Below are 17932 nucleotides of genomic sequence, written 5' to 3'. Positions count from 1 at the left end.
CGGCTGGTATTAAGCAAAGCTCCAATTCTGTGGATTCCTAAAGCCTATGCTCATATTTACTCAGCTATAAATTTGTATTGAATTGGGGATTTGTTTCATGGGTCTCTTAGGTGCTATTACCAGGAAAGCAGCAGGAGAGACCCCGAGAAGAAGCAGATCCCCAAAACCAGAGGTGAAAATATTTTAGGGAGCAGTATTGATAGTCCTTGGCTTAACCCTGTGCACTTGCCAGGCCCTTTTGCCATGTCACCTGGAAAAAGCTGCTGACTTGAAAGGTGACAGGAATAAATATATAAAAAAAGCTTCAATTGAACGAATTCATTAGTTCTTTCTCTTAGAGAAACTTTCCACCTAACCACTGCTGTCACCTTGCTACTTCCTACCCTAGCTTTGTACATTTTATCAAGGGTATTAGAAATAATTCCCCTGGGGACAGGTCCCAGAATCTCTCTGGCCCTGCTCTGTGGAAGTTGACATCTAGAGAAAATAATGTTCTGGAATTGCTCTACCTCCTTGACTCTTGATGCTCTTAAGCCAGATGAGTGTCTGTGCATGCATGTGTGCACGTGTGTCTGTGTTCTTGTGGTATGAGGTTCTTGGGGGATGGATTATTAGCCACAGTTGACCTTTGCAAAGTTCTCCAAGTATTAAATATTTTCACTTCCACTGGAGGAGTGATCAGCATACACGAGGGGGTGCTGGAAGCAGCTTGGGGAGTGACCTGGCTGTTCCTGGGAGTTCCTGAGGAAAGGGGGTGCAAAATCTGCATTGGTGCCCCCTGCTTCCTGCACACTTTGCAGCAGCTCTTCCTCTCCAGGGTTTGTCTAGGAGGGCTCCTAGCTGTATTGTCTTCATCCACATAGTGAACTCTGATAACCACCAAATGTTGAGAGTTGACTAGTTGCCTAATAGTTTACCTGCATTGACTTAACTTGATCCTCACCCATGAAGGTAGGCAAAATGATTCCGTTTAAAACAAAACAAAACAAAAACAGTGAGAAGACCAAGGCCCTGGAAGGTTAAAATGGCCCAAACCTACCGGCCGGGCGCGGTGGCTCACACCTATAATCCCAGCACTTTGGGAGGCCGAGGCGGGCGGATCACGAGGTCAGGAGATCGAGACCTTCCTGGCTAACACGGTGAAACCCCGTCTCTACTAAAAATACAAAAAATTAGCTGGGCATGGTGGCGGGCGCCTGTAGTCCCAGCTACTCATGAGGCTGAGGCAGGAGAATGGCGTGAACCTGGGAGGTGGAGATTGCAGTGAGCCAAGATCACACCACTGCACTCCAGCCTGGGTGACAGAGTGAGACTCCGTCTTGAAAAAACAAACAAACAAACAAACAAACAAAAAATGGCCCAAACCTACCTAACTAGTAAGTCAAGGGGTTGAGATTCAAATATTGGTTGGTCTGATTCATAGCTGTAGCTTTATTATGGCCAGGGGTGGGTGAGTGGAGTAAATCTTATTTATTTTTTAATCACTAGGAAACTATATCATAGCCTTGAAGTTGCAAATATACAGACTGTTATCATTTCAAATAATCAGGTGGTAGAAAGAGAGCAAGATTCTAATCAGCACAATGCCCAGGCCAGGGAAGGAACATGGCGCGACCCAGAGGACCCTGGCTTGACCAAAAGTGGTATTTGGAAAAGGGGGCACTGATCCTCTTTTGTGCTAAAGGGGACATGGTTTTCTTATCTTCACTGTTTCCAAGGCATCTTCTTAGTGGTGGCTCTGCAACTAGAGAGGGCTAAACAAGCAACGCCAGGTTTAGGCTTTCATCCCATTCTACTTGAGAAAAAAACAAGTCTTCCCAAATCTAGTACTTTACAACACTTCATAATTAAGCAGCCAAGAATCTGTCTTTCAGTGTTTGTGCCCAGTCACTGGTACACATTATAATCAAAATCCCTTTTCCCTTCAAAGCAGAGCATCACTGCCTTTCCCACTATTCTCCTGCAGAAGAGCAGGGGAAGGAAGCACCAGGGTCCATCATGGAGGTGAGAGAAAAGTTCTGCTTCCCATGCCCACTATGATGTATGCCTCTCATGTATCACATGGGGTCCAGGCTGAAAGATGTAATGTGCAAGAACCTCGAGAAAAGCACAGCTGTGTCTTGGTGGAAAGAAAGGCACTTCTATCAGGAGTCTGTCCAAGTTCTAATCGTTACCCTTCTCTCCAAGTGCCACATCTTAATCAATTTCAATCCCTTGAATGTTGTCCCTGTTCATTTTGTGCTGCTATAACAGAATACCTGAGACTGGGTGTTTTATAAAGAACAGGTTTCTTTCAGTTCTGGAGGCTGGGAAGTACAGGGTCAGGGGCCTGCACCTGGCAAGAGCCTGTGTTTTGTGTTATCCTATAGCAGAAGGCAGAAGAGCAAGACAGTGTGAGAAGGAGAAAGGGTGAGGAAGGGGGCCTGTCTCTTAAAGTCATCTCTTAAAGATGTCACTCCTCAATGCTGTTGGGTAGGGGATTAAGTTTCCAACACATGAACTTTATGGGACACGTTCAAACCATAACAAACATAAAAATCAAACCAAACCATACAAAAATACTCTGAAAATATTTTTTCTTTTCAAATTAGAAATGACATCATGTAGGTTTCTTCATGGCCTATGGAAAATGGTGTGGTGGCACATCCTGGTATATGGGAGTTTGGCAACAAACAGAATTACCCTCTTCAAATTCTATCAGACCACAGGTAGATTAGGGGAATTTTCTAGTTCATTGCTACCTGTGTACCAAGAACAACTGGTTCAGAGGGCTCTGGCTTGGTGTGACAGGGGAAACCCATACTGCTAAAATAAGCTCTTACTGCATGAAATCTGGCTCTAGAAAAATCTTGCACTACTACTGACTCAAAATTTATTTATTTATTTATTTATTTATTAGAGACAGACTTTCACTCCATCGCCCAGGCTGAAGTGCAGTGGCACCATCTTGGCTCACTTCAACCTCTGCCTCCGGGGTTCAAGCGAGTTTCCTGCCTCAGCCTCTCGAGTAGCTGGGACTACAGGCACCCGCCACCATGCCCAGCTAATTTTTCTATTTTTAGTAGAGTCAGGTTTCACCACGTTGTCCAGGCTGGTCTCGAACTCCAGACCTCAAGTGATCTGCCTGCCTGGGCCTCCCAAAGTGCTGGAATTATAGGTGTGAGCCACTGTGCCCAGGCTCTGACCCAAAATTTATCATCACTTTCTTCAATTTCTATTCCTATGGATTAAAATGTAAGATGGAGCCAAATGTCCAGTGGCAAGTTAACGTATTATTTGAACTTAATACAATTCTTGATTGCTTCATTCCTTGATTTTTCTTAAAAGACAAAATATTTCATTCTTTTAAATAGTTCTTGTTCTTAACCCTGATGGTCATGGGCAAAGATTCTTATTTTCCAGTGGATGAGAGGGAACCCTTTATATTTTTGATCATAGATATGGTTTATGTGCTCATCCACACTCTTGCTCCCCGTATCCATCAACTCTTTGACTGTGTTGTTGCAGGTGCATTGGGTTGTTTGGTCCTGGAACTTCTCCAACTTGCAGGTCACCAGGGCCTGAGGATGCAGCTTTCCCTGCAGTACTTTTTCTGCTGCATGGAGGCATTGTTGCCCCCATGGTAGCCAGCGCTGCATGGGAGCAGGAGGCCCTGCATCCTACTCATGTTTTGTCTTTCTGCCACATCCTAGACCCAACCCTGCGCAGTACCTGTCTCTCCAGTGCCCAGATGAACTCAGGAGGGCATGCCTCCCCCTTCATCGGCACTTCCTGGGCCATCACTGTCATTGCAGGTCTCAAAACTAGTGTTCTTAACCATTCTGCTATATTACAATTGGAACGTCGCTAACACAGACATAAGTTTCACACAGAGATTAGCAATACATTCTTTTCCATAGTATATTAAACATAATTTCAACATTTATTCTTGCACAAGGAAACTACTTATACAGCTAGGTGAGGAATGATCTGTGTCAGTGAAAGTCATAAGATAGAACATGTTCTATTTACTTAGAGATGATCTTTACTATGATTATGGGTGCAATAAATGTTATCTCTTTTGGAGGATATTTTCAGAGCTATTTAAATTAAATCAGATTTTTAAAATGCAAGTTTCAGGATATTACCAGTGATTTAGATACCATGATATGGCTTAGGTATAGTTTGAATAAAGAGCAAAATAGCAAAAAATTCCTGCTGTTCTCACCTCTCCAGAAAAGAAAAGTCTTAAAAACAAACAAACACACATGCACCTTTGGGTTTGAAGTTAGCCTTTGTTATTAGCACAAAACACCAAAATTACAGTCAAAATTAGTCACTGGAGTTATATCTGACTTTTAAGACATGCTTCCTCCTCTGTCTTTATCTTCCTCACACCCACAGCACCCACATACCAACTCACTGCCTTTCCCCATCGTACAGTATTATTGGAAGTAAGACATTGGATGCTAAGAGCTGCAAGGTCTTGGGTATAAGTGGCAAAGGTTGCTGTGCTTATGCTTCACAAGGTGTTCCTGCTGAGATAAATGGTAGCATTTTGAGAAGGATGGGAGCGAAGATCCTAAAACATATATCAATTTGAGAAGGCCTCTTTTGCTCTTTTCTTTCTTTCTTTCTCTTTCTTTCTTTCTTTCTTTCTTTCTTTCTTTCCTTCCTTCCTTCTTTCTTTTTCTTCTTTCTTTCTTTTTCTTTCTCTCTCTCTCTCTTCTTTTCTTTCTTTCTTTTTTTCCGAGATGAAATCTCGATCTGTCACCCAGGCTGGAGTCCAGTGGCATTCTCAGCTCACTGCAACCTCCACCTTCCAGGTTCAAGCGATTCTCCTGACTCAGCCTCCCGAGTAGCTGGGATTACAGGCGCATGCCAAGACGCCTGGCTAATTTTTGTGTTTTTAGTAGAGACAAGGTTTCACCATGTTGGCCAGGCTGGTCTCAAACTCCTGACCTCAAGTGATCTGCCCTCCTCGGCCTCCCAAAGTGTTGGGATTACAGGCGTGAGCCACTGTGTCTGGCCTGCACAGTTTCTTCTATAATGGAGATGATATTATAATCTCTAAAAAGACCTTGTACAGAAAAGAGAATTCATAGTTTGTTAATTCCATTGTAAATTGTTAATTTTCCAATAATGTTCTAGTAATTACATAGTATTTAGTAGACACTTATTAGACATGTTTGCCTGTCTGAAAAAATAGGACATTCATTGAGCAAGTATTAATTTTACATGCTAATGCCTAACAAAAACACTTAAGAAAAATGGGGCTACAGCCCCAATTCTTTGCATCTCCTTTTGAAAGCAGAATTTTTCTAAATGGTTATCGATATTTGCTGCCTCTAATTTCTCTCTTTTTATCACCTCTTAATCTTTCTCCAAACAAGTTTTTCTCCCATGAATCCTCTACTGAAGCTTGTCTTTTCAAAGTCACCAATGACTTACACTTTTCTTTTGTTTTTTTGAGACAGATTCTCATTCTGTCACCCAGGCTGGACTGCAGTGGCACGATCTCGGCTCACTGCAACTTCCACCTCCCGGGTTCAGGTGATTCTCCTGCCTCAGCCTCCCAAGAAGCTCGGATTACAGGCATGCGCCACCACGCCCAGCTAATTTTTGTATGTTTTTGTAGACAGGGTTTCGCCATATTGGCCAGGCTGGTCTCAAACTCCTGGCCTCAAGCAATCTGCCTACCTTGGCCTCCCAAAGGGCTGGGATTTCAGGTGTGAGCCACTGTGCCTGGCCTGACCTACACTTTTCTAAGCCCATTGCTCGCTTCTCAGGCAACATCTGAGGTGTGTGTCAGTAGCATCCGACACAGTGATGACTGACTTGTCTCTGAAACAGCTTCTTTACTTGGCTTCCAGCACACACCCTTTCTTTATTTTCCTCCTCCTCACTTCCTTCTGAGACTCCTTTGCTGGTCCCGCCTTTTCCCTCTGACCTCATAATCTTAGTCCTGTTCTCTTCCTTACTCACCTTCTTGGTGATCTCACCTGGTTTCATAGCCTTAAATATCATCAGAAGCTGCCAAATGTGTACCTCCAGCTCAGATTTCTCTCCTGAACTCCAGAGCTTTATCCAGCTGCCTGCTTCATATATCAAACTTAACAAGTCCAAACTTGGACTTCTGTTCTTCCCTTTGAAGTTGGCTCCACTCCCAGTCTGCACCCCATCCGTCGATGGTGACTCTATTCAAAACCTTTCGAGTCTTTCTGGACTCCTCTTTCTTTTTTTCTTTTTTCACATCCGAATCTTGTTGGCTTCCTCTTCAAAATATATCCCACATCCAACCACTTCTCACTACCTCCGCTGCTACCAATCTGTTCCAAGCCATTGTCATCTCTCTCTTGGATGATCACATTCACTTCCTCACAAGTCTCTCCACTTCTACCCTTGCCACACTGTGGGATTTGGTCAGAGAGATGCTTCAGATGTGTAGGTTCATCGTATCACGCCTCTGCTGGAAAACTCACAATAGTGCCCTCTTTCATTCAGAGTAAATACAAGTCCTTACAAAGGCCTACAGCACTCAGATGACCAACCCTTCATTACCTCTTTGGCTTCATCTCCTGCTAACCTCACCTTCACTCATTCCATGCCAGCCACACTGGTGTCCTGACTGTTCCTCAAACACTCCAGCTATGTCTGTTCCTCAAATGCCCCAGCTATGTCTGTTCCCTCAGCCGGGGATACTTTCCCCCACAGCACATGACCCACCCCTCATCCTCATCACCTGTTCACTCAGTTCTCACCTTCTCAGCAAGGCCTCCCCTGCTGCCTAGCTGAAACTGGACTTGCCTTCCCTCTCCACAGCCGGCACTCCTGATGCCTTACCCTGGTCTAACATTTCCTTTTCCCAAAGCATTTATTGCATGTAATATCCTATTGAAATTACTTACTTATTGTGTTTATAGTTTGTTTTATGTCTTCTACCTAGAATGTAACCTCTATAAAGACAGAGATCTTTTGTTGTTGTTGTTCACTGATGTATTCTAAGCACCAGATCAATGTCTGCCACATGGTAGGAAATCAGTAAATATGCTTGAATAAATGAAAGTTCAGAACTTCAGAGACAGGAACGACACAAATGAGAAAAGTCTATAAAAATCATATCTGTGGGCCCAGCATGCTGGCTCATACCTATAATCCCTGTGCTTTGGGAGCCCGAGATAGGAGGATTGCTTGAGTCCAGGAATTTGAGACCAGCCTGGGCAACATAGTGAGACCTCATCTCTACCAAAAAATAAAATAAAATAAAAATAAAATAAATTAAAATACAAAAGTTAGCTGGGCTTGGTGGCATAGCATTGTAGTCTTAGCTACTTGAGAGGCTGAGGTGGTAGGATTGCTTAAGCCCAGGAGTTTGTGGTTACAGGAAACTATGATTGTGTCACTCACTGTACTCCAGCCTGAGCAACAGCAAGAACTTGTGTCAAAAAAACCGCACCCCCCCAAAAAAAAACAAAACAAAACACATCATATCTGTGTTGATTCAGTGAATTTAAAAGGAATTTTTTCACTTACTTCCTGATAACAGAAATAAGCATATGACTTTGCAAATTTACATATTAAAAGCACCCATGACAGTTTATTCACTTCAACTGTTGTTTTTGAAGAACTCAATAAGTGCCTTTTCTTTTCAACCCTTCTTTTTTTTTTTTTTTTTTTTTTTTTTTGATAAGCCTCCTTTTAAATACTCAAACCGTCTGGGTATTTGTACTCTGAAGGCATCAGAAAGGCATGTAGCTAAAGCGTAGAACTGATCAGGTTTCATGGTCAAAACGACACCTCAACATTTATTCTGTATCTTTGAAGGACAATACCCATAGCTCCCATCTGGAGAGTACTCACAGTGTTCATAGCACTGGGTAGAGGGCTTGAATTCCTATCACCTGTGTTTTCAGCTGAAAACAAGTGGGATTCTGACTCACAAGTTGGCTTGTGGGTAAAACCATTGACTACAGTTGGTCCGGGTCTGATGACCACTGTAGCGGTTACAAGTTTGTACTAATATTTCTCTTTTTGAGACATTTCAAATACTTTTCTCAGTATTATGAGGTAGATTACATGTACGAATGACTCAACATTTCTAAGGCTGCTTAAGAGTGTTTTCTGGTAAGCCTAGCCACTACATCATAGGTGCATGGTAAATGACAACATGGTTTGTATAGAGGTTAAAAAGGGCCATTCATCTCACTGCCCTCATTGGAAGGCCTAAAATAGTCCAAGATATTTTATTCTGTGGTTTTCACCTATGCCCTTTTCCCTTGTCCCAGGAAGACTTAAGTGGATTTGCTGTAATAACTGTGTTATGCTATGATAGATAGAATCTGTGTTATGATAAAATAGTTGACGTCTGTTTATAAAAAGTAACTTTTACAATTTATAATGGAGGTTATATTACTTAAAGTAGTTTTATTTGAAGAAATAAAAATTCATCACTCAATTTTCAATACTAGGGCTTGAGATTACTGTTGTATTTTTAAATTCAAACCATTAGATGAATATAATTATAGGAATATGATAACATTGTAGGAATTTGGGGAAGGTTTAAAAATTACCCATAATTTCATCTAACCATTATGATCATTTGTACATATTTCCTGTCAGTCATTTCCTAAATGCATGCTGCTTATTCCTATAACTGAAACTAATACCAGTATCACTGGATGGTAAGTTCTTTGAGAATGGGGCCCCTTTCTGATGATTCTGTGTATACCCATAGTTTAACACAGAGCCCAGTAGAGGCAGGTGCTAGAAAAATTATTGCTAAAAGAATGGATTAATAAGCAGATCTGCTGAGGATCTAAAACTTAATTAAGTACAACCAATGCTGGATTGATTATTTTGTTGATTCACAAGAAGAGGCCAAAGTCCCAACCCTCAGCAAAGATCAGCCATTCTATGACCTCCTCTTCTGCTCAGATCTCTAGGGGCAGCACGGGAGAGGAAGGGGACAGTCAAATGGTGATGTGTTACTCTCCTGCTTTGCTCAAAAACGATAGCAGTAATTTCTCTTACTTCTCCATTCCTTGTCTGCAGATCACCTGGCCCTAGAATGGCCTTATATCTCTAAGATACAGACTGACGCTAATAAATGAGTTGCTGATCCTAAAATAAAAGTGGAAATCAGGTTTGGAGTTTGATGTAAAAGCCGGAGAGGCACAGGTTTGTTGCTCATTTAGATTACAAATGTCATCGAAAATAGAAACCAAAAAGGTTAGGTAATTTCTAAATTAATCACTCTTAGAATAATTACCATGTCACAGCATCTGTGTGCTTTGGTAGAATTTGAATAACACTTTTTTGCTCAGAATAATGTTCTATTCTTGTCACCAAATAATACTTGACGTCTGTGCTCTTGTACTCCCTAACTGCAGGAAGGGTGTTGCCCTGAACAGCTGACACACCCTCGGCAATGAGGCTTAGTTTTGCTGGAACTTTTCAGGTACTAAAAAAAATCCCTTTCTCTACTCCCCATTCATTCACAGGCATGAGACTGGAGCTTTATTATTTTTTCTAAATCTAAATTGACTGAGTCAGGCTTGTAGTAGTCACCACTAAGAACAGACCACAGTAGCATGGAGAATATTACTTGAATCTTCTTTCCATCGGAAACTGGCTGTGAAAAGAGTAGGCCCATTAATCATAATTTGAAAAAGCAAGTTACAAAGGCTTGCTTTGTAACTTGTAAAGCCTCCTTTGATGAAGGCTTTACAAGCTGTCATTGCAGTAAGCAGAACTGAAACACTTTTTTTTTTCGTTGAGCAAATACACCTGGTCATTTTGGACATTTCCATTTTGATAGCTTAATGGGTGGGAGAAAATTCTTGGGCTTAAAAAATAACTTTTCAGCATTTCATGTTTCTAAGACTGAGACTGAATTTAAGGAATGTTAATCTGTCTCCTTTTATACCACAAACCTACAGAATTTACACAGAGTTTTGTCAAAAGTGACATGAACTGGTTGTCACTGTCTGGCAGATAGCTCCTCACTATGACACAAAATTGCCTTTATTTGAAGGCCACACATGACATAAGTAAACAATGGCAGTGTTTTGTATATTTTTTCTGTTACTTTAATGTATTTCAATTTCAATTATGTGGGTACAAAACATGAGTTGTATTTTTAAACTCTGTTACTTGATGATGACTACTCTTTTTCTTTCTGTATTAAAAAGAAACTCTTTTAACTGTGGTCACCATTCAGTGCAATGTATTGTATATTTCAAAATTGCTAAAAGAATAGCTTTCTAACATCCTCACCACAAAAAAATTGATAAGTTGATGAGGTGATGGATATGTTAATTAGCTTGATTGACTCTTTCTACAATGTATTCATAGATCAAACAATCACATTGTACCCCATAAATATACACAATTTTTGTCAATTAAAAATAAATAAGAAACTATTCTAGCTTAAGAGCCTTATGTATTCTAAAAATGAACAATCAAAATGCAGAGACTGCTATTGGTCCCCTAATATGTGTTCTCTTCTTCCACAGTGATAGAACCCCTGATTTTTTTTTTTTTTTTTTTTTGTCGAGACGGAGTCTCGCTCTGTCGCCCAGGCTGGAGTGCAGTGGCGCTGTCTCGGTTCACTGCAAGCTCCACCTCCTGGGTTCACGCCATTCTCCTGCCTCAGCCTCCTGAGTAGCTGGGACTACAGGTGCCCGCCACCAGGCCCGGCTAATTTTTTGTATTTTTGGTAGGGATGGGGTTTCACCGTGTTAGCCAGGATGGTCTCGATCTCCTGACCTCGTGATCTGCCCGCCTCGGCCTCCCAAAGTGCTGGGATTACAGGCGTGAGCCACTGTGCCCGGCCGAACCCCTGAGTTTTAAGCTAGGCATGTAGCTGTTCAGAAAAAAAAAAAAAAAAGCAGCTGTTTTTCCAATTTCCCTTGCAAAGTACTAATGGAAGTATATGGCAACTTCTCTGTCCTGTTGCCTCCAATATGGACATGCAAGCAGGAGCTCTGGCTGCCATCTCGGACCATGAAGACAAGGGTAACAGTGCAGATGAGTGGACAGAAATGTAATAAGCTTGTCTACCTCTGCAGCTTTGTATGAAAGATAAACTGTCTTGTTTAAATGACTGTTCTTTTGTGTCTATGTTTCTCAAAATGAAAAATAATCTTAATGTATACAATCACGAATAATGGAAAAGATAGATTTTATCTGACATGAAGAAACCAACATACTGTAGCAGACACCTATTGGCTTATCTGCCAACACTCTTTTTCAGAATTAACTGACTCTGTACTAGTGTCTAGGTGGTTATAGTGGGAGTTTCCAAACTCAAGAACATGACCCCATTTTTGGTTAAAGGATAATCTTGACCCTGGCTGGGCCAGTCAAAATCTTTCCCCAGGTACTTGAAAATAAGATGGAGAAAAAGAGAGCTTAGTTTTTTTGAGCCGTAAGACTGTAATAGTAAATATCTGAGCTATTGGTAGCTGTATTTTCCACCATATGTTGGGAGAAGTAGCAGAAACCAGGTTGTGATATAAAAAAAAAAAATGAATCAGAGTCGAAGAGAGAAGCAAAGATTTAGAGACAGAAGAGAGAAACAATTCCTAGTTTCCTCCATAGTCCTCCAGTGCCTGGTTGTGTGGGAACTGTTGCTCACTTAACTTAACAATCACTCTTCATTTCTTTTTTGAGGCAGAGTCTCGCTCTGTCACCCAGGCTGGAGTGCAATGGCATGATCTCGGCTCACTGCAACCTCTGCCTCCCAGGTTCAAGCCACTCTCCTTCCTCAGCCTCCCAAGTAGCTAAGATTACAAGTGTGTACCACCATACCCAGCTAATTTTTGTATTTTTAGTAGAGACAGGGTTTCACCATGTTGGCCAGGCTGGTCTCAAACTCCTGGCCTCAAGTGATCTGCCTGTCTCAGCCTCCCAAAGTGCTGGGATTCCAGGTGTGAGCCACCATGCCCGGCCCACTCTTCATTTCTTAATGTTGATGTTTTTCTGGATCCATCCATCCTTAGAGAGGGTTGCAGACTGGTCCAAGACACTATGTGCATGGCAATGCCCTGGCAACTGTATTGATCCAGTGATGGACATGTGACCTAAATTGGCCCAATCATCTGATTGAAGATTTGTATTCCATTCCTAAGGGAGAAATTAGTCTTCTGCTGGACGTGAACAAGGAAGTACATAGTTCTGATTGCCATTGTCAGCTCTCTTGCCATCATGAGCGTGACCATGCTTGTTTGAGGGCAACACTGAAGATGGCAGCAAGAATTCTAAAAAGCCTGGACCTCTGATGGCAGTTTTGAGTCCACCTTGGCACTCAAACCAATATATTAGATAGTAAATGACCCATTATAGAAGCCAGGGGTCGCCAAACTTTATCTGTAAGGGCCAGAGAGTAAATATTTTAAGATTGCTGGCCGTAAGGTCTTTGTCACAACTAGTCAAGTCCTCTGTTTTGCTCTAAAGCAGTACTAGACAATACATATATGAATGGATGTGAATGTGTCCCAGTAAAACAAGTAGCTAATCTACAGGCTATCATTTGCCAACCCGTGTTATAAGCCAGTTTAAGTCTGAGTTTTCATGACTTGTTGCCAAAACTAGCAGATACGATACACTGGTTCTTGCTCATTTTCGGGGTCCGGCTGCATCTAGCTCTTAGAGTATATGAGGAACTCCAGTGTTCACGGCTGCTGGGCAAGATATTTAACAAAGAGTAGAGCATAAACACCAACCAACCATAAACATGCAGGATAACCATGCTGGGGTGAATCAGCTAAATATCACTCTGCTGTTATCCCTCCAACAAGTCCTCTTTGTTAGTTAAACTAGTCAGAGTTTATTTCTGTTATTTTTAAACAAAGGCATCCTTCCCTGTTCTTTTTAGATTTTCTTTTTGGGTACTACTTTAATCATTTCAATTATTTTTTTGGTTAAAATGCTGATCAGTTTTATATCTTTCTTCTTTTGGGTTCTCCATTTCTTTAGTTCAGTAATTTCAGGGCCAGGATGGCATTACTGATTCTTTTTAAAAACGGGTATCTGGGCCAGGTGTGGTGGCTCACACCTATGATCCCAGAACTCTGGGAGGCTGAGGTGGGAAGATGACTTAAGGCCAGGAGTTTGAGACCAGCCTGAACAACACAGTGAAACCCCATCTCTAAAAAAAAAAAATTTTTTTAATTACCTAGGCATGATGGTACACACCTGTAGTCCCAGCTTTTCAGGAGGCTGACACAGGAGGATCACTTGAGCACAGGAGTTGGAGGCTACAGTGAGCCATGATTGTGTCACTGCACTCCAGCCTGGGCAACAGAGTGAGACCCTGTCTCAACAACAACAATAACAAAATGGGTATGTGAAAACTTTTCCTGATAATGAATCTCTGCAGACCTTATGATCAAAAACACAAGCTACCACTTGACAGGATGAGGTGTGACCATAACATACCAGAAAGATTTTAGCACACATGCCACAGTTCAGACATCCAATGTGTTTTGTGAAATGAAGTCACAACTGGGACTCATATCCCAGTAATGCTGCCATTTCTCAAAATATCTTTAGAATTCCTCCAATCTCCTCACTTTATTTTAACATCTGATATTGATAAAGATATATCACATCGTCATCAGGCTTGGCTCTGGATAGAGTCCTACCATTTCAAAAAAAAAAAAAAAACTCTCTCTTTTTTTTTTTTTTGCGACGGAGTTTCATTCTTGTTGCCCAGGCTGCAGTGCAATGGTGCGATCTCGGCTCACTGCAACCTTCGCCTCCTGAGTTCAAGCGAGTCTCCTGCCTCAGCCTCCTGAGTAGCTGGGATTACAGGCATGTGCCACCACACCCAGCTAATTTTGTATTTTTAGTAGAGATGGGTTTCTCCATGTTTGTCAGGCTGGTCTCGAACTCCCTACCTCAGGTGATCCACCCACCTCGGCCTCCCAAAGTGCTGGAATTATAGGCGTGAGCCACCGCACCCAGCCTAAAAAATAGATCTATCTTAATATTTATAAATCATTGAATATTTTCCCTTCCTTCCTTTCTCACATAATTCCTAGGCACCTAGCTATGCCAGTCACCCTTCAAGATGCTGGCAAGATAAAGTCCTTATCATCAATGTGTTCATATTTTAATACGGGAGAAAATAACAAAATAAGTTATAATATAACCTAAATTTGTCCAGGCTTCACCAGTCTATGAGTGCAAATATGGTCCTCATAAGAAAAATAACCCAGATTTCACAGGCTTTGGCCCACTTACGTATATAGGAACTTAGCTTCCTGCCAGCCTTTTCACAGAGACTCCCACACTGACCCCTGAGGCTTCTCCGGTTCAGCTCTCCCATGTTCATAGCTGCTGCTTTCAAGCCTCAAGGATTCCAGGTATCTGGTACTTCTTCCTCATCTTTTTTTTTTTTTACTTTTAAAACTTTTATTAAACGATGGAAGAAAAACTACTACTTATTATACTAGTTTAAAGCTTTTCAAAAAATTCTAGAAAACATTTTACAGGGGAGAAATCTCTGCAGTAGGCAGCCTGACCGGCAGCCAGTGTCTCTCGAATAGCTTATCGTAGAGAATGCTTACTGTTTTCTAAACTGATCTGCTGTAAAAAGGAAGAGGCTAGTTTAACCCAGTGAGCAAATGTGGAGCCAAAAGACAGGAAGAAAATAGGCACAGCAGAGTAACTGAGACATTTTCTTCTGAAGCTCAGCCAGCTGCCCCCTCTTTTGGAGTGAGGGGTTAAAAGAACATAAATACTCTGCTACAGATGGTGGCCCCTGGTCATCACACAGCAGCAACACACCCCATGAGGGCAGAAGTTTTGTCCATTTTCTTCATGTCTTCATCAGACCTAGAAGAGTGCCCGACACTTACTAGCTGCTCAATACATATGTGAACGTTGAATGAACAAATGTCAAAATAGGGTTAGTCCTTCAATCCACATTTCACTGTGACCCAGTTATCTTCTACGCAGAAATGGGGAGAATGACTCTCCCCTTGCTCATTGCAACATTTTGTTTTCTGCGTCCCAATGCAAAGGTATCTGGGCCCCTCTTCTTCCAAAATCCTTGATGATCATAGCCCTTTTCAAATTCTGCATCAGCTCCTTTTTGTAAGAACAGTTTTGGTCTTTGAGTAACTGCTGGGAAACAGACATACTTGAACCCCAAGTATGGCCTAGGCTCAAACTTAATCTCCTGACTTAATTACCAGTTAGCATGATAAGAGCTATACTAGATGCACATACAGGGACATGGGAAAGGAATAAAGAAACTGCAGACAGCAGGAAATCAGAGGGAGGAGGACAGATGGTGTAGAAAGATGATGGATGAAACTCTGCCTGCTTCGTGTTTTTGCTTTGTACTTGCTCCCACCCCCCAATTTTTACTTCATAATCTGATTGGAACTTCCTCTTCCTCATTTTATAATTTCCTCTTTCCAAGTACATGATAGGTGCTAATTTTGTTTGTTGACTGGCTAACAAAGAGAATTAAGACCTTAGTGGAGTCCCATTGCCTTTCCCCTAATATTTGCTTTTCCATATTGATTGCTCTTTGGTTGAACTGGGATATGAAATACTGGATAATGAGAACACAATAAATCCTCAGTTGTTCAAATCAATCACTACTAATGGACGGCACACAATATCCCAAGCATTGTGCTAGATGGAAAGTCACACAGATTAATAAGGGTGCAGCTCTAAAGAAGCAAACAGTGTAGCAAAAGTGATGAAGCATGCCAAGCAGCTAGACTGTAAGGTAGAAAGAGTCCTGTGGTGTACTAGAAGATCACATAACTTGCTATAAGAACACAGAGAACACAGAGGAAGCAAAGAGAAGTCTAGTTTGTAGGCTCTGGGAAGGTTCCATAGACAGCTAGGAAGAATAAACAAGATTTTAACCAGTGGAGATGTGTGAGGGAAGCATGCAGACAGTGGAAGCCCCATGAACAAATTCCATCTACAAAGGGACATATAGATGCTTCCAGTGGTTTCTCTCATCCTTTATCAGTTATGTGGCAGTCTCTTATGACATAACCAGTAGAATAGTTATGGCATGTTTTTTAGAGTTTGCATTGAAGGACAGGGTTTCATTGAACAATGCTGCTGGCAGTATTTTAAAAGAAAGATTAAAGTGTCACACTGCATGTGACTCTGTCTGTCTAATTCTGCATACAAAGCAGATGGCTGTTAAATGTTTGTTCCATCCCTGGTATTGTTTGCCTTGTAAATGCTAAAGAGAGCTGAAATCGAGAATTCTACCACAGTAAAGGAATTTTTTTGCCTATAATTTGTTTATAACATATTCTGGGCTAACAGGCAAGCTCTCTGCTCCCTGGGGCTATGCTGTAAGTGCACACACATTCCGGAATGATTAGCCTTTTCCTCGCTGATGCTAAGAGCCCCAAAATCAATACATACAATCATTTATCACTGACAGATTAGCAATTTCTATTGATTTCTTCTGAAATGGGAATTTGCACCCTCCACGGAGCTTTATTCTTTTAATAAGCAACTAGGCAATCAGTTGTAATTTCAGGTTTTGAAATGCTTTGGCAACAGTTTTTATGAAACACACAGAAGAAAAACAAGAAGGGGCCCTGGATAGTTTCAAAGTCTTGCGAAGATGTACAGAAGCGAATTTCGATTGCCTGCCTGTGCCAACAGTGTACCTCTGTCCCCTGAAGCAGATGCTCTGTCCTTTGCCATGAATCTAAGGACTACTGTTAATTTGCAAACTTCCAAAGTCTGGTGGGCTTCTTGTCTTTCTTCCCTTTCTAAAAACCATTGTCAACCTGGGATACAATCTTAGGCTGTACATCTTCAGAGACCAGCAGGCAGTAGTGTTTGGAGGATCCACTTTTAAGCAGGCTTAAACTAGTGCTTTTCAAACTCTCCTGGGGAGCCCCTTAAAATGTGGATTCTGATTCTGGGGTGGGGTCTCAGATTTTACATTTTCAACAGGCTCCCAGGTGCTACCTGTGGCAGGACTTTAAACTCTTTTCCCTGACAGAATTCCTCTTCAAGGTAGAAAGGACAGGTGTGAGACAAGGGCAGAGTGCTAGGCACTCAAAGGCCACTTGATGACACAGAGCCCTGAACAAATGTCCCACAAACACCAGCAATAGAACCAAAAAGGAGAGTCTGAGCTCTTCACTGATAAAGCTTGTTCATTTTTATGTGTATCTCTGAGGCAGTACGTGAATGGGATAATAGAAGAAGGGAAAGAAAATCAATCATTCATTCCTCTGTTCTGTACATTTGAATCCCCTACTCCATACCAGGCATTTTAGGTGCAGGAAATGTAAAATATAGTAAAACTGGTATAGAAAAGTCTATTTTGGAAATGCAGATACTGGAAGCATTCCCCTTAACCTTTCTCTTTTGGTCAGGAAACTTACTCCAAGACACCCTACACACAAGGAATCCAGCCGTTCAGCATTCCCAGCAGAACAACATTATCTATCATTGTTCTTTGTGTTCAGAGATATTCTGGCAAAGATGTTACTATTCCTGTGTGTGAGTTTGGCAGAAAGCCCTAAGATGTGACCTAATTTCCAAATAGCTTGTCCTTCTGGTTAGCTGTTATTAGTAAAACCTGCTGTAGTTTATGACTCTACCTTATAGACTTCGGGAAAATCATCAGGAAGGCAATGGAGATTTCCCACCTGAATTAGCTTGTGTTAACTAGATAATCTTTTTAGAATAGTAGCTTCTGCCCATAATTTAAAGAAACGATGTAGAAACCAATGCATTATCTTTTCTTTCTGGGAGAAGGGCTCTTAAAAGCCTGGAAGTGGAAGATCATTAGGTAATGTGTTGTTAGATCAAGAAGAGCACATTGTGGTATACTTATAGTCATACTGTCCAGTGGGGAGAATGTTTATGTATGGACCTGTCTTATCATCCCTTCTACCCTGAGTGGATCTTGAAAGTTAAATTATAACATTGCATTATGCATAAA

At 41.5% G+C, this 17932-nt stretch overlaps 1 long non-coding RNA gene across 50 annotated transcripts in view; it reads left to right on the top strand.

The window, feature by feature from the left end:
- Positions 1–17932, top strand: part of LOC100609893 (uncharacterized) — a 111204-nt gene that overhangs the window by 61804 nt on the left and 31468 nt on the right. For 11 of the 50 annotated variants that reach the window (XR_010149442.1, XR_010149458.1, XR_010149441.1 and 8 more), the window contains 2 exons: positions 1931–2004; positions 9369–9436. The exons of 13 other annotated variants lie outside the window; for them this stretch is intronic. This is a non-coding gene — a long non-coding RNA (uncharacterized LOC100609893). The remainder of the gene's footprint in view (positions 1–1930; positions 2005–9368; positions 9437–17932) is intronic. 26 more of the 50 variants (XR_010149468.1, XR_010149446.1, XR_001715827.4 and 23 more) reach the window with 4 other exon arrangements.

The sequence above is a fragment of the Pan troglodytes genome, chromosome 12 (assembly GCF_028858775.2).
Source record: "Pan troglodytes isolate AG18354 chromosome 12, NHGRI_mPanTro3-v2.0_pri, whole genome shotgun sequence".
Taxonomy (NCBI): domain Eukaryota; kingdom Metazoa; phylum Chordata; class Mammalia; order Primates; family Hominidae; genus Pan; species Pan troglodytes.
The sequence above is the reverse complement of the archived record's forward strand: the minus strand, read 5'-3'. Positions and strand labels throughout refer to the sequence as shown.